The sequence below is a fragment of the Erinaceus europaeus genome, chromosome 17 (assembly GCF_950295315.1).
Source record: "Erinaceus europaeus chromosome 17, mEriEur2.1, whole genome shotgun sequence".
Lineage (NCBI taxonomy): Eukaryota > Metazoa > Chordata > Mammalia > Eulipotyphla > Erinaceidae > Erinaceus > Erinaceus europaeus.
Window position 1 is genome coordinate 74,479,652 of NC_080178.1, and position 14,792 is coordinate 74,494,443.

The 14,792-nt window shown below is 41.7% G+C and overlaps 1 protein-coding gene across 7 annotated transcripts in view; it reads right to left on the reverse strand.

Moving 5' to 3' along the window:
• NUCB2 (nucleobindin 2) overlaps nucleotides 1-14,792 on the reverse strand; it is a 42,510-nt gene extending 27,718 nt beyond the window's left edge. The window contains exons 1-3 of one of the 7 annotated variants that reach the window (XM_060177080.1): nucleotides 14,767-14,784; nucleotides 14,026-14,094; nucleotides 3,597-3,749 (exon numbers count right to left, since the gene is read on the reverse strand). The gene's annotated coding sequence lies outside the window, so the exon portion shown is untranslated. Of the gene's footprint in view, nucleotides 1-3,596; nucleotides 3,750-14,025; nucleotides 14,095-14,684 lie in introns of all 7 variants that reach the window. The other 6 variants (XM_060177084.1, XM_060177083.1, XM_060177079.1 and 3 more) reach the window with 6 other exon arrangements.

The window sequence follows — 14,792 nt, forward strand, 5'->3', positions numbered from 1 at the left end:
CACCTCTCCCATCCTCTTGATTTCTGGCTGTCTCTTTCCAGTAAATAAAGATAATTTTAAAAATTAACAAAAAAATAGCTGAGTATAAAGAAAAATCTTTAAAAAAATAAAAGGAAAAAATGTACTTCATGTAACAATACTGAACTTACAAAATTTATCTTGAATAGGATGTATTTTTCTTTATTTCCTTTTCCTTTTTTTCAGTCATTTATTATTTTTTTGTTGTTGTAGTCATTGTTGTCGTTGTTGGATAGGACAGAGAGAAATGGAGAGAGGAGGGGAAGACAGAGAGGGGAAAGAAAGACAGACACCTGCAGACCTGCTTCATCACCTATGAAGCGACTCCCCTGCAGGTGGGGAGCCGGGGGCTCAAACCAGGATCCTTAAGCCGGTCCTTGCACTTTGTGCCATGTGTAATTAACCCGCTGTGCTACCGGCTGACTCCCAGTCATTTATTTTCTTAAGCACAGCACTGCTCAGCTCTGGCTTCTGGTGGTGCTGGGGATTTAACCTAAAACCTCAGAACCTCAGGCAAGAAAGCCTTTTGCATGAAACCATGCTGCTATCTCCCAAGTCCCATAGGATCTATTTTTCAACACAAATTTACTTCAGATGATTTGTTTTTTTGTAACAAGATGCTCTTTGGATAATCTTCCTCTGCCTTTTCAGTACCTTCCATATAGCAAGTGATTCAATAAATGTTGCTCTTTCTGTAACATATACATTAAGTTGTACAACAAACCTGCACTGGATATTTATAGATATTTTTTTTTAAAGGCAAGAACAGTGGCCAGCAGTAGAGCTCCCCCGGGTGGGCACCTGCTTTGACACAGGGGCAACGCAGATTCAAGCCCACAGTACACCCCAGGTAAATTCTATTCCAGCGGGAGAAGCTTCAGTGCTACGGTTTCTCCAGGTCTGTCTGTCTGTCTTGTCTGTCTCAGGAAGTTGACCTGGACCAGTAAAGTTTTGGTGACAGGAAAAAAAAAGGGGGGGGGGGATTACACCAAAGTCAAAGACTCTGGGGTGGGTGGGGGGAGAGTACAGGTCCAAAAAGGATGACAGAGGACCTAGTGGGGGTTGTATTGTTATGTGGAAAACTAAGAATGTTATGCATGTACAATCTATTGTATTTACTGTCGAATGTAAAACATTAATCCCCCAATAAAGAAATTTAAAAGGGGGGGTGGAGGATAGATAGCACAGTGGTTATGCAGACTCTCATGCCTGAAGCTCCAAAATCCCAGGTTCAAGCCCCCATAAGCCAGAGCTGAACAGTGCTCTGGTAAAAAAAAAAAAAAAAAAAGAATTAAAACCATCCCAACTGCAGGGGGGTGGCTTCACAAGTGGTGAAGCAGGTCTGCAGGTGTCTTTCTCTCTCCCTATCTTCCCCTCCCCTCTCAATTTCTCAATTTCTCTCTGTCCTAGCCAACAGTGACAGCAGCAATAACAATGGAAAAAATGGCCACCAAGAGCAGTAGCTTCATAGTGTAGGCACCCAGACCCAGCAATAACCCTGAAGGAAAAAAAGAAAGAAAGAAAGAAAGAAAGAAAGAAAGAAAGAAAGAAAGAAAGAAAGAAAGAAAGAAAGAAAGAAAGAAAAAAAAAAAAAAACACAGACGCTTCTATAATGAACCATAGATAAGAATTAAAAAAAGCGTATTCACTTTGGCAGCACATAACACTAAAGTTCAGATGAGACAAAGACTAGCATGACACACACACATTCATAACATATTCCACATTTTCAATAGTTGGAAAAAGTAAAAATAAAACATGATTTAGAACAAAAGATATTTCATTCTGGAAACACTGGTCAGACTGAAAGTCCTGCCATGGCAAATTACTGAATCGTCTATGAACGGTGATCATAGTTTCACGATCTCTGAAATGTGAAAGCGAAAGAACCATACTTTGGCAGAGATGTCTACTTTTCTGCCAATATCCAGATCTTTCTTCTACAGAAGAAAAGAACACATCCTGACTGGGCCTTTGCCTTACTGTTTGGAAACTGGCTGTAATGGCAGCTGTGTTGGATGGGATGACAAGGACCAGGTCCACCTCTTCCAGAAAACATACCATACCAAAGAAGTGAAAGAAAAGTTAGGTTCTTGATAACTTTCTCAAGTTTCTACAATTGTACTGGACCGCCTACTTGAAGAACTACTTACCTCAGAAAGTACTGAGTGTCTAAGGTACCATCAAGGACTGGCTGAACAGCCCACATGGATAGCATGCTGCTTTGCCATGTGCATGGCCCAGGTTTGAGCCCAAGCCCCACTGCACTGAAGGGAGCTTTGCTGTTGTGGTCTCAGTCTCTCTCCCACCCCCCTCTCTCCCTCTCTCTCTTTCTGCTTCTATCTAAAAAAAAAAAAAAAAAAAAAAAAAGGGGCCAGGTGTGGCTCACCTGGTTGACTGCACATGTTACAGTGCACAAGGACCCAGGTCCGAGCCCCCAGTCCCCACCTGCAGGGGGAAAGCTTTGCAAGTGGTGAAGCAGGGCTGCAGGTATCTCTCTGTCTCTCTGCCTCTCTATCTCCCCTTCCCTCTCGATTTCTGGCTGTCTCTATCCAATAAATAAATAAAGATAATAAAAAATAACAATAATAATAAAAAAAATTAAAAGAAAAAGAAAAGAAAGGGCTGGCAAAATAGCTCACTTGATAGTGTGCTGCTTTGCCATGAAGATGGCCTGGGTTTGAGGCCAGCCCCCATCACCTTAAAGGACACTTCAGTGCTGTGGTACCTACCTTTCATATCTCTCTCTCTCTTTCTCTGCCCCTCTGCCCCTCTGCCTTCTCTGTCTCTATTTAAAAAAAATAATAAAGTAACAGCAGCAAATGCTGGAGAGGCTGTGGGGTCAAAGGAACCCTCCTACACTGCTGGTGGGAATGTCACTTGGTCCAACCTCTGTGGAGAACAGTCTGGAGAACTCTCAGAAGGCTACAAGTGGACCTACCCTATCACCCTGCAATTCCTCTCCTGGGGATATATCCTAAGGAACCCAACACACCCATCCAAAATGATCTGTGTACACATATGTTCTTGGAAGCACAATTCGTAATAGCCAAAACCTGGAAGCAACCCAGGTGTCCAACAACAGATGAGTGGCTGAGCAAGTTGTGGTATATATACTCAGCTATAAAAAATGGTGACTTCACCGTTTTCAGCTGATCTTGGATGGACTGTGAAAAACTCATGTTAAGTGAAATAAGTCAGAAACAGAAGGATGAGTATGGGATGATCTCACTCTCAGGCAGAAGTTGAAAACCAAGATCAGAAAAGAAAACACAAGTAGAACCTGAACTGGAATTGGCGTATTGCACCAAAGTAAAAGACTCTGGGGTGGGTGGGTGGGGAGAATACAGGTCCAAGAAAGATGACAGAGGACCTAGTGGGGGTTGTATTGTTATATGGAAAACTGGGAAATGTTATGTATGTACAAACTATTGTATTTACTGTTGAATGTAAAACATTAATTCCCCAATACAGAAATTCAAAAAAATTAAATAAATGTTATAGAGACACAAATCTGTTTTGACATTTTTCCCTTGTTTAAATGTGGCATCCCAGTGCAATCTTAGCTGGTCACTTACCTTCAAATAGACAGAGTCCTTAGCTCCTTTTTATAGATGTGTCAACTAAGGTCCAGGTGGATCAGACGTATTGAGCAAAACCAGGTAAGTAAAGAGGTAGGTCCGGGCTCCAGATCAATGATTTTTTTACTAAAAACCGATGCTTAACAGGTTCTAAGTGAAATAAAAGAAAAAAGAAAGAGAAAAAGCACATTAAATCTAATCATGAATCCAGCCTGACTACAGTGACAGCGACACATGATAAAGCGTGCAATGATCACATGTCTGTGACATGGGAAGAGACTAAACTATACCACCTTCCATTGTGGAAGAGAAATAAAGAACAGAATAAACACAGAGATGAGGATTTATTTTTTTTATTTTTTTTATCTTTATTTATTCATTTATTGGATAGAAACAGCCAGAAATTGGGAGGGAGGGGGCGTGATAGAGAGGGAAAGAGACAGAGAGACACCTGCAGCCCTGCCTTACCACTTGTGAAGCTTTCCCCCTAAAGGTGGGGACTAGGGGCTCGAACCTGGGTCCTTGCGCACTGTAACATGTGCGCTCAACCAGGTGCGCCACCACCCGGCCCCAGATGTGGATTTCTGTACCCATCTTTTACCACATTTTTTTCTCCCTCTGAATAATGAAGAAATGTTCAGATTAAAAGCTTACTTTCAGGGCCTACTGGCAACACAGCCATACAGTGCTTGTATCAGTTATCGTGCTCAAGGACCTGGGTTCAAGCCCCCAGTCGCTAATTACACGGGAGAAGTTTCACAAGTGGTGAAGTAGTGCTGCAGTTATCTCTTTTTCTCTCTCTCCTACTCAATTTATCTTTATAAATAAGTAAATAAGGCAGGGGGAGGTAACAGCCATAGATTCATAGTGTAGGTGCAAAGCTCCAGCCATGGTGGAATTGGCGTATTACACCAAAGTAAAAGACTCTGGGGTTTGGGGGGGGGGGAAAATACAGGTCCAAAAAGGATGACAGGACCTAGTGGGGGTTGTATTTTACCACCATGGCTGGAGCTTTACACCTACACTATGAATCTATGGCTGCTACCTTCCCCTGCCTTATTTACTTGTTATATGGAAAACTGGGAAATGTTATGCATGTACAAACTATTGTATTTACTGTTGAATTTAAAACATTAATTCCCCAATAAAGAAATTAAAAAATATATATCCACATAGGGTAAAAAAAAAAAAAAGTACTGTATTTACTGTCAAATATAAACATTAATTCCTTAATAAAGAAATTTTAAAATAAATAAATACATATCGCACCAAAGTAAAAGACTGTGGGTGGGTGGGGAGAATACAGGTCCAAGAAGGATGACAGAGGACCTGGTGGGGGTTGTATTGTTATATAGGAAACTGGGAAATGTTATGCATGTACAAACTATTGTATTTACTATTGAATGTAAAACATTAATTCCCCAATAAAGAAATTAAAAATAAATAAATAAATAATTGTAAAATGTTATTCTCTTGGTAAAGAGGCTTCCAGTGCAAGGTGTTATTTCCTGTTAAATATTTAACTGAATTGCTTCTTAAAAGCTTTAATAGCAACATTTATTTATTTGCTACCTCTTTTAATTTCATGACATACAGAGCTAGGGATTGAGCCCAGAGTTTCCCATGTAGGTATATATTCCATGGCAGACTCACCTCCCCAACCCTTACCAGCACGTTTTTTTTTTAATTTTTATTTATTTTCCCTTTGTTGCCCTTGTTGTTTAACATTGTTGTGGTTATTCATGTCATTGTTGTTGGATAGGACAGAGAGAAATGGAGAGAGGAGGGGAAGACAGAGAGGGGAGAGAAAGACAGACACCTGCAGACCTGCTTCACCGCTTGTGAAGCGACTCCCCTGCAGGTGGGGAGCCGGGGATTTGAACCGGGATCCTTACGCTGGTCCTTGCGCTTTGCACCACATGTGCTTAACCTGCTGCGCCACCACCCGACTCCCACCAGCACTTTTATAATTAACTGTGACAGGGCCAGGTGGTGGCGTACCTGGTTAAGCACACACATCACAGTGTACAAGGACCCAGGTTCAAGCCCCTGGTCCCCACCTGCAGGGGGAAAACTTCACAGGTGGTGAAGTGGATCTGCAAGTGTCTCTCTGTATCTTTCCCCTTTCTATTTCTCCCTCCCCTCTCAATGTCTCTCTCTATATATATTCAACAATAAATAAAGTTTTTAAAAAATCAACTGTGATTCCAGTCTTAGAGACCAGTTATAAGGATTAAAATATCAAATTATTTTATCCCCCCCCCCCAGTTGAGGTACAAGTTCACAAGGCTAGACATCTTAAGGGCATCCTTTCACACGTGTTCATGTCTGCATGTCTGCCCCCACACCACAGTCACCAATGTACCAATACCCCTTCACCAACGTCTATCTGGTCTCTTCCACCCCATAACCTGATCCCTGGCCCCCTTTGGTAACCTCAGATTTGCAATGAGAGTCTGGGGGTTTGTTTTCAGTCAGTGTCACATCTTCGCCGAGTTTCTTTATATTCCACAGATAGGTGAGGTCATCCAGTGTCTGCCTTTTTACTTCTGAGGTCATTTGTTTAGCATGGCTCCTTCAAGGTCGATCCATGTTGTAGAAAAGACAGCACATTGTCATTTCTCATCACTGGCTATGGTCAGATTATCTTTGCAACCCCACGACCTGACAATTGTGGTGACCTCAGCAGGAGTTTGGGACTATTAGCACACAAACGACCTCACCCTGGGGAGGTGTTTCTGAGAAGGGACTGTATAAAAGCACGGGACTTTGAGCACATGACTCTCTTTGCCTGCGGCTTCTTCTCCTGGTCAGCAGCATCTCCTTGGTGGTGCTCCAGGCATCCATCTGCCATGGCTACTTCTCCTGGGAACTGAACACGTGTGACTCTGCTAGCCGGTAAACTTTTAGACCCCTCTACAGCCGTGAGCTTATTCAGACTTTATAGACCTAGCTAGACCTAGCTACACTTAACCCTTGATGATAAGTGCTTATTTTGCCTTTTACCTGTTTCACCCTAATAAACCGTTATTCACACAAGCAGCCCCAACCCCCAAACCTCTTTTTAAGTTAATTTACAAGAGACTATAAAATGCAAAGCAGTGAGCTTATGAGCAAGCTCACATTTAAATACAATTACATCAGATCAATAACAATAGTAACTGCAAACATCAATAACAACAATAGTAACTGCAACAATAAAAAACAAGAGCAACAAAAGGGAATAAATAAATAAATAAATATTTTAAAAAGGGGGGGAGTCGGGCGGTAGCGCAGCAGGTTAAGCGCACATGGCGCTAAGCACAAGGGCCGGCATAAAGATCCTGGTTCGAGCCCCCAGCTCCCCACCTGCAGGGAAGTCGCTTCACAGGTGGTGAAGCAGGTCTGCAGGTGTCTGTCTTTCTCTCCCCTCTCTGCCTTCCCCTCCTCTTTCCATTTCTCTCTGTTCTATCCAACAACAATGACATCAATAACAATAATAACTGCAACAATAAAAAAACAAGAGTATCAAAAGGGAATCAATAAATAATTATTTTAAATACAATTATATCTAAGTAGACTGCAAAAAATATAAGAAACAAAATATCTTCAAATTTTAAGAACATATTTTTCTTATTATTTTTTAATCACAGCATCTGTTTTTTGTTTCAACTATCTTTTCTTTTCAACTATCTTAATATTCATATCTAACTTTTTTACTTTAACAGTAACACATAAAGCCCAGAAACAATTCTACCGGAACAGTTTACTAGTGGGCCAGAAGGTAGATAAAGTGTTGGGCTATCAAGCACAGGGTCCAGAGTTCAATCCCGCAGCACATGGACCAGAGTGATGTCTCTCTCCTCCTGTATTTCTCATTCATAAATAAAATAAAAAAGTTTACTATTGATTTAAAATTAGCTTTAAAGTATATGTACTTTTTTGCCTACTTGAACTTATTGTATACTAAATGTAAATATTTAAGATGAATAATCATATGTAATGTTATACATTAGAAAAATACATTTTTAAAATCAGTTTTACAACTTCAGGCTGATTTTTTTTCCCCAGAGAGAGAGAGACCAATTCAGTGGGGGGAACCTGAGTTATGTATGACAGACCAGGTGTACTGTCCAGGTGAGCTAGTATGCTGGTCCAAGACATACAGCTTTTATTAGCGCAGAAAGCTAAAAATAAATAGATCACTGACTCCTCCTAACTGCTCCCATTTAATGGCAAGCTACTTGCTTCCTTGTGTCTTGATTTTTCTACCTTTAAAACTGACCTGATACTCCTTCGTAGGTTTTGATTTTTAAATTGTTTATTATCTTTATTTACTGGATAGAGACAGCCAGAACTATATAGAGAAGGAAGGGGGTGATAAAGAGGGAGAGAGGGCAGGAGTAGATAGCTTAATGGTTATGCAAACAGACTTTTATGCCTGAGGCTCCAAAGTCCCAGATTCAATCCCCTGTACCACCATAAGCCAGAGCTGAGCAATGCTCTGGTTAAAAAAAAAAGAGAGAGAGAAACTGGGGAATGTTATGCATGTACAAACTATTGTATTTACTGTTGAATGTAAAACATCAATAAAAAAAAAAGAAAAAGAAAAAGGGGGTAAAATGAATGGCCTCCAGGAGTGGTGGAGTGGTTGCACAGGCACCAAACCCCTGTGATGACCCAATGGTAAAATATGTATGTATGTAAATCAATAAATAATGTTTGGATGCTATTGAAAAAAAAAGAGAGAGAGAGAGGGATGGAGGGAGGGAGAGACAGACACCTGCGGCACTGCTTCACCACTAGCAAATATTTCCCCCTACAGGTGGGGACTGGGGGCTCGAACCCGGGTCCTTACGCATTGTAACTTGTGCGTTCAACCAGGTGCGCCACCACCCAGCACCCCCACCCAGCACCCCCACCCAGCACCCCCATAGGTTTTTGATTATATGAAAATTAATGCACTACAGCTAGCACAGTACATGGCAATAGTTGGGATGCATTGGATCGACCTTCTCGTGGTGCATCCCGTAAGTACCCATTCATTGGGGAAACTGACGATCCTTCCTAGCCGACTGAATCCACATGGATCCCAGTCACTTTCAAAGCCAGCAACAAGCAGCTCCTGACAGCTTTCAACCTGACGCTGTTGACTGGCTACGGAAGAAGGGCAAATGCTAGAAGAAGAATGGCAATAGTCAATGCTCAATAAATTGCAATGCCTTCCTGTTTTGAAAGTTAAGTCCCTATGTATTGAAATTATAAAAATATATTCTGTAAATATCCAAAGATACAGAATGTAACAAGCAAGAAAGTGGTTTGACATTCAACCTTTAAATGTCATTTTTTAAAGCCTTCATTAGTGTTCTCCTCGGAGTACTGCTACAAGCCAAAGTCCTGATGCAGTTATAAAGTCAATGAAAAGAAAACATCTAGCAAAACAGAAACAATCTCTTCCTCCTTGGCATGAAAACAGAGCTTTTGTCAGACGTACAAGTTTTTCTCTCCAAGATATTATCCTGAGCCAAGAAACTTGGGATGCTTTTTCTAACCTGCAATGTCGTAATTCTAACAGTAAAATGGAATGGGGAAATGGACGTTTTAGTTTTTCTGTGGCAACAGTGACAAGGGCAGCAGGATATCTAGTGTTCCAACTTTACTTTTCAGTCTGAAAATGAGTCAATGGGGGGCCAGGTGGTGGCTGCATCTTGTTGAGCCCACATGTTGCAGTGCACAAGGATCCAGGTTTGAGGCTCCAGTCTCCACCTGCTGGGGCAAAGCTTTCCAAGTGGTGAAGCAGTGCTGCAGGTGTCTCTCTGTCTCTCCTTCTCTATCTCCCATTTCCCTCTTGATTTCTGGCTGTCTCCATCCAATAAATAAGTAAATAAATAAAGTGGTCCAGGAGGTGGCACAGTGGATAAAGCATTGAACTCTCAAGCATGAGTTTCTGAGTTCAATCCCTGGCAGCACACGGACCAGAGTGATGTCTGGCTCTTTCCCTCTCCTCCTGTCTTTCTCATTAATAAATAAATAAAATCCTTAAAAAATAAATTAATATAATAAAATTAAATAAATTTTAAAAAGAGTCAATAGGAAAGTCAAATTGAGAATAAAAATATCAGATGTTAAGAAGCTGATCTGGACTCTTATTCTTCCTCTATCATGTCATGTATCTAGCTCTCTGGAGTCTCTGATGTCCTTATCTGTAGAAAAGGACACCAGCCACAAAAACCATCATCTTATCTTTTCTTCCAGTATTAACGACAGTTACAGTATCCTTAAGAGCAAGTTTATACAAAGGAGATACTGTTATTTGTCATTCAATAAATGCATTAAAATTAAATTATATTTTTATTATTTATACATTCTATGTTTCAGATAACTAACACTTCAAATGTTTAAGGTGGAGAATTCTGGAATCAGAAAGCATGTTAGGTGTGTTTTGGTTCAGATCCTATGTGTATAGAAGGTTCCAAAGCAGGGGGTCGGGCGGTGGCGCAGTGGGTTAAGCGCACGTGGCGCAAAGCGCAGGGATCGGCGTAAGAATCCCGGTTCGAGTCCCTGGCTCCCCACCTGCAGGGGAGTCGCTTCACGGGTGGTGAAGCAGGTCTGCAGGTGTCTATCTTTCTCTCCCCTCTCTCTCTGTCTTCCCCTCCTCTCTCCATTTCTCTCTGTCCTATCCAACACGAACAACATCAACAATGGCAATAATAATAACCGCAACGAGGCTACAACAACAAGGGCAACAAAAGAGGGAAAAAATGGCCTCCAGGAGCGGTGGATTCATGGTGCAGGCACCGAGCCCCGAGCCCAGCAATAACCCTGGAGGAAAAAAAAAAAAAGAAGAAGGTTCCAAAGCAAAGAGAAGTTAATTGACTAGCCCAAGATAATCTTGCAGAACCAGGGCTGGGATCTGGTCATCCAGTGCTAATTAAATACACTTCTCATCATATGATGTTTTGCTTTTCTAACTTTAAATTGTAAATCACTAAACTAATTGAATTTTTTTCTTAAGTAAATCACTTGACATTGTTAGAAGCCTATTTTTAAAGTCTAAAACTAATTGCATGCATTAAACATAAATATAAGTTTTCCCTCTCTAAACTTTAATTTAGAATGTTAACCATTACCATACCAAATATAATTAACTCAATTACTGATAATACTTTAAGATAGACAGGGTGGGGGAAAGACAGACAGACAGAAAGACCCCACAGCACCAAAGATTCCCTCAGTGTAGTGGGGGTGAGGCTCAAACCTGGGTCGCAAACATAGCAGGCAGCACACTATCCAAGTGAGCTACAGTCCTCCCGATAATATTTCTTTAATTATTTTTTATTTGATAGAACAGAAAGAAACTGAGGGAGAAAAGGGAGAGGGAGAGAGAGAGAGAGAGAGAGAAAGAGAGACACCTGTAGCACTGTTTCACTGCTCCTAAAGCCTCCCCTCACCACCTGCAGGTGGGGACCAGGGGCTTGAACCCAGGTCCTTGTGCATTGTAATGGATGAGCTCAACCAGGCGTGCTGCCACCTGGCCCCCTTCACTGATTATACTTAAGAGCTTATCTACTTTAAGATAATTTACAATGCATTTTAAATCCAATACTCGATTTCCCTGGCAACCTAATACTAGAAGGAAATTTTGTACAACTTGGTCATTAAAACAGTATTTAGAAAGTGAAAAGCAACAAGATATTCTTTAAATAACACAGAACAGGGACTGGGTGGTGATGCACCTGGTTGAGCGCACATACTACAATGTGCAAGGACCCGGGTTCAAGCCCCCAGTCCCCACCTGCATAGGGAAAGCTTCACAAGTGGTGAAGCAAGGCTGCAGGTGTCTGTCTCTCACCCTCTCTATCTCCCCATTCCCTCTCGATTTCTGGCTGTCTCAATCCAATAAATAAATAAACATAATGAATTTAAAAAAATAACACAGAACAGGTTGGGAATGTCTATACAGATATACAACATATTCCAAAACAAAACAAACAAAAAAACAAAACTACTGATTACACTACAGATACTTGAATCAGTACCTGGAGGGTACCCTCATGGCCTTAATTGTGTGTTTCATTTTAACTAATAGTTATGGAGCACAAACCTACTTGGCAAAAAGCCTGTTGGAAGGGTATATACACTAAATATATGTAATTATCTGCTGATCAGAGAAAGGTAAGCACAACTGGACTCTCCAGAGATGGGTAAATACAACATGAGTAAGATAGAAATGATTTTGTTTCACTCATACTAGAAAGCAGGAGCAGCATCACGGGGAGTTTAAAGACCAAGACAAGATATAGAAATGTCTGTCCGGGGCCAGGCGGTGGCGCACCTGGTTGAGCACACAAGTTACATTGCGCAAGCACCTGGGTTCAAGCCCCTGGTCCTCACCTGGAGGGGGAAAGCTTTGCGAGTGATGAAGCAGTGTTTGCAGGTGTCTGTCTCTCCCTCTCTGTCACTCCCTTCCCTCTCGATTTCTGGCTGTCTCTATTCAATAAATAAAATAAAGATAATTTTAAGCGCACGTGGCGTAAAGTGCTAGGACCAGTGTAAGGATCCCAGTTCGAGCCCCGGCTCCCCACCTGGGGGGGGGGGGTTGCTTCACAGGCGGTGAAGCAGGTCTGCAGGTGTCTTTTCTCCTTTCTATCTTCCCCTCCTCTCTCCATTTCTCTCTGTCCTATCCAACAATGACGACATCAATAACAACAACAATAAAACAACAAGGGCAACAAAAGGGAAAATAAATATTTTTTAAATAACTTAAAAAATAAAAATAATTTTTAAAAAATAAAAAAAAAAAAAAGAAATGTCTGTCCATCGTAAAAACAATAGCAAGGGCTAGGGAGACAGCAGAATGGTTCTGCAAAAGACTTTCATGCCTGAGTCTCCTAGATCCCAGGTTCAGTCCCCAGCACCACCATAAGCCAGAGCTGAGTAGCGCTCTGGTCTTTCTCTGTCTCTCTCTCTCATGAAAATAAAACTATAAATAAAATATTACAAAAATAGCAATATTATCTGATATTTCATTTCTTTTTTTATTTTTTTATATATTTATTTATTTTCCCTTTTTGTTGCCCTTGTTTTTCATTGTTGTAGTTATTATTGTTGTTCATGTCGTCGTCGTTGTTAGACAGAACAGAGAGAAATGGAGAGAGAAGGGGAAGACAGAGAGGGGAAGAGAAAGACAGACACCTGCAGACTTGCTTCACCGCCTGTGAAGAGACTCCCCTGCAGGTGGGGAGCCGGGGGCTCGAACCGAGAGATCCTTATGCCGGTCCTTGCGCTTTGCGCCGCATGTGCGCTTAACCCGCTGCGCTACCGCCCGACTCCCTGATATTTCATTTCTACTCCTTCATTTCCATTTCTTCAATTCTCAGTTCTGCTTAGGAACATCTGTTTACCCAACATTTGTTGAACTGGCTATAAATGTACCTGTTAAACTTGTATAAAACAAGATCTCAGACTCAGCTTAAATCACGATGAACCCTCAGACAAGATGCACAAATCTGGATACTGCCCAACAGTTCGACAGAATTTACCAGAAGTCTTAAAAAATAATGGCTCGTTTAAATAGGTTAAAAGATGCTATAGGCTGCCTGATCTAAATCTAATAACCACTGGTCAAATTACTTTCAGCCGGTTTCTTAAAGCAGCTATCTCATCAAATATATAAACATATATATATATATTTTTTTTTTTTTTTTTTTAATTCTTACAGGTAAGGTGGACAAATCTCCTTTAAACAAAAGCGGCTATCAGAAATATGTGCGCTAGCTCCTTGTCTCCTTTTTTAAACAATGTACATTTGGGTGTTCATACTCATCCATGGACTTCCAAGTCTTAAGAAAAGGCTTAGAGTGGCCGGGTGGTGGCGCGCCTGGTTGAGTGCACATGTTGCAGTGCTCAAGAACCCCGGTTCCAGCCCCCAGACCCCATCTGCAGGAGGAAAGCTTTGCAGGCAGTGAAGCAGGGCTAGAGGTGTCTCTTTGCCTCTCCTTTCCTATCACCCCTTCCCTCTCTATTTCTGGCTGTCTCTATCCAATAAATAAATAAATATTGGGGAAAAAAAAAAAAACATTCTCAGCTATCGGGCAGTGGCGCAGCCAGTTAAGCACACGTGGCGCAAAGCACAAGGGCCGGCTTAAGGATCCGGGTTCGAGCCCCCGGCTCCCCACCTGCAGGGGAGTCGCTTCACAAGCGGTGAAGCAGTTCTGCAGGTGTCTTATATTTCTCTCCCCTCTCTCTCTCTGTCTTCCCTTCCTTTCTCCATTTCTCTCTGTCCTACCCAACAACAACGACATCAATAACCACAACAATGTTAAACAACAAGGGCAACAAAAGGGAAAATAAATAAATGAAATGTTTAAAAAAATTTAAAAAAACATTCTAGAAAAAAAAAAGAAAGAAAGAAAGAAAAGAAAAAGGCTTAGATGGTAGTACTTACTCAGTTGTGTAAAATGTTCCTTTTTTCAGCTTAGGAGTTTAGCAGACATGAGAATTTCAAGAGGTCTACCTCAAAAAAAAAAAGAAAGAAAGAAGCCAGAATAATGATTCGATAATCCGTGGTCATTGTTCATTCTCTAGTTCTTTTTTTTCTCTCGAAGTAACTGTCAATCATTACTACTACTAGCATCAACCACAACAATAACCACATTTGGTCAATGAATTATCATCTAGCAGGTGCAACCAGAAACTACCATCTTTCTCAAATCCTGAAACTGAAAGAGCTCATCTCAGACCTAATGACTGTCACTGAAAGGAAAGCAATACTACGACTGGCACCAACTTTCTCCTCTTTTAAGTATCAGGGGGAAGGTGGGTTTAACAGAAGCCGAATGAGAGACTCACTGGCCTGGTCCCAAATTTCTGGCCGACCCCTCTTCCCATCAAGCTGCCAAGGCCCGGTAGAGTCCTGCCAGAGTCTCGGTCCTGCACCAACCCCTCCCATAGCCCCTGCCAAAAAAAAAAAAAAAAAAATCTGCCATCCCCACCGATGCTGGAAAAATAAATTAATAAATAAACCTGGATGCCCTGCAAGAGCGGAGGAAGGACCACCACACCTCAAGATCCGGCTGGAAGCCCCCTCCCACCCACGGCCCCCACCTTCCCAGCCTCCTGAGCAGGGTCAGGCAGGCGAGGACCTGAGCCTTCCATCCGTACGCGCGCCGTCGGGAACCGCACCCACCTGGAAGCCAGCAGCCCTCCGAACCC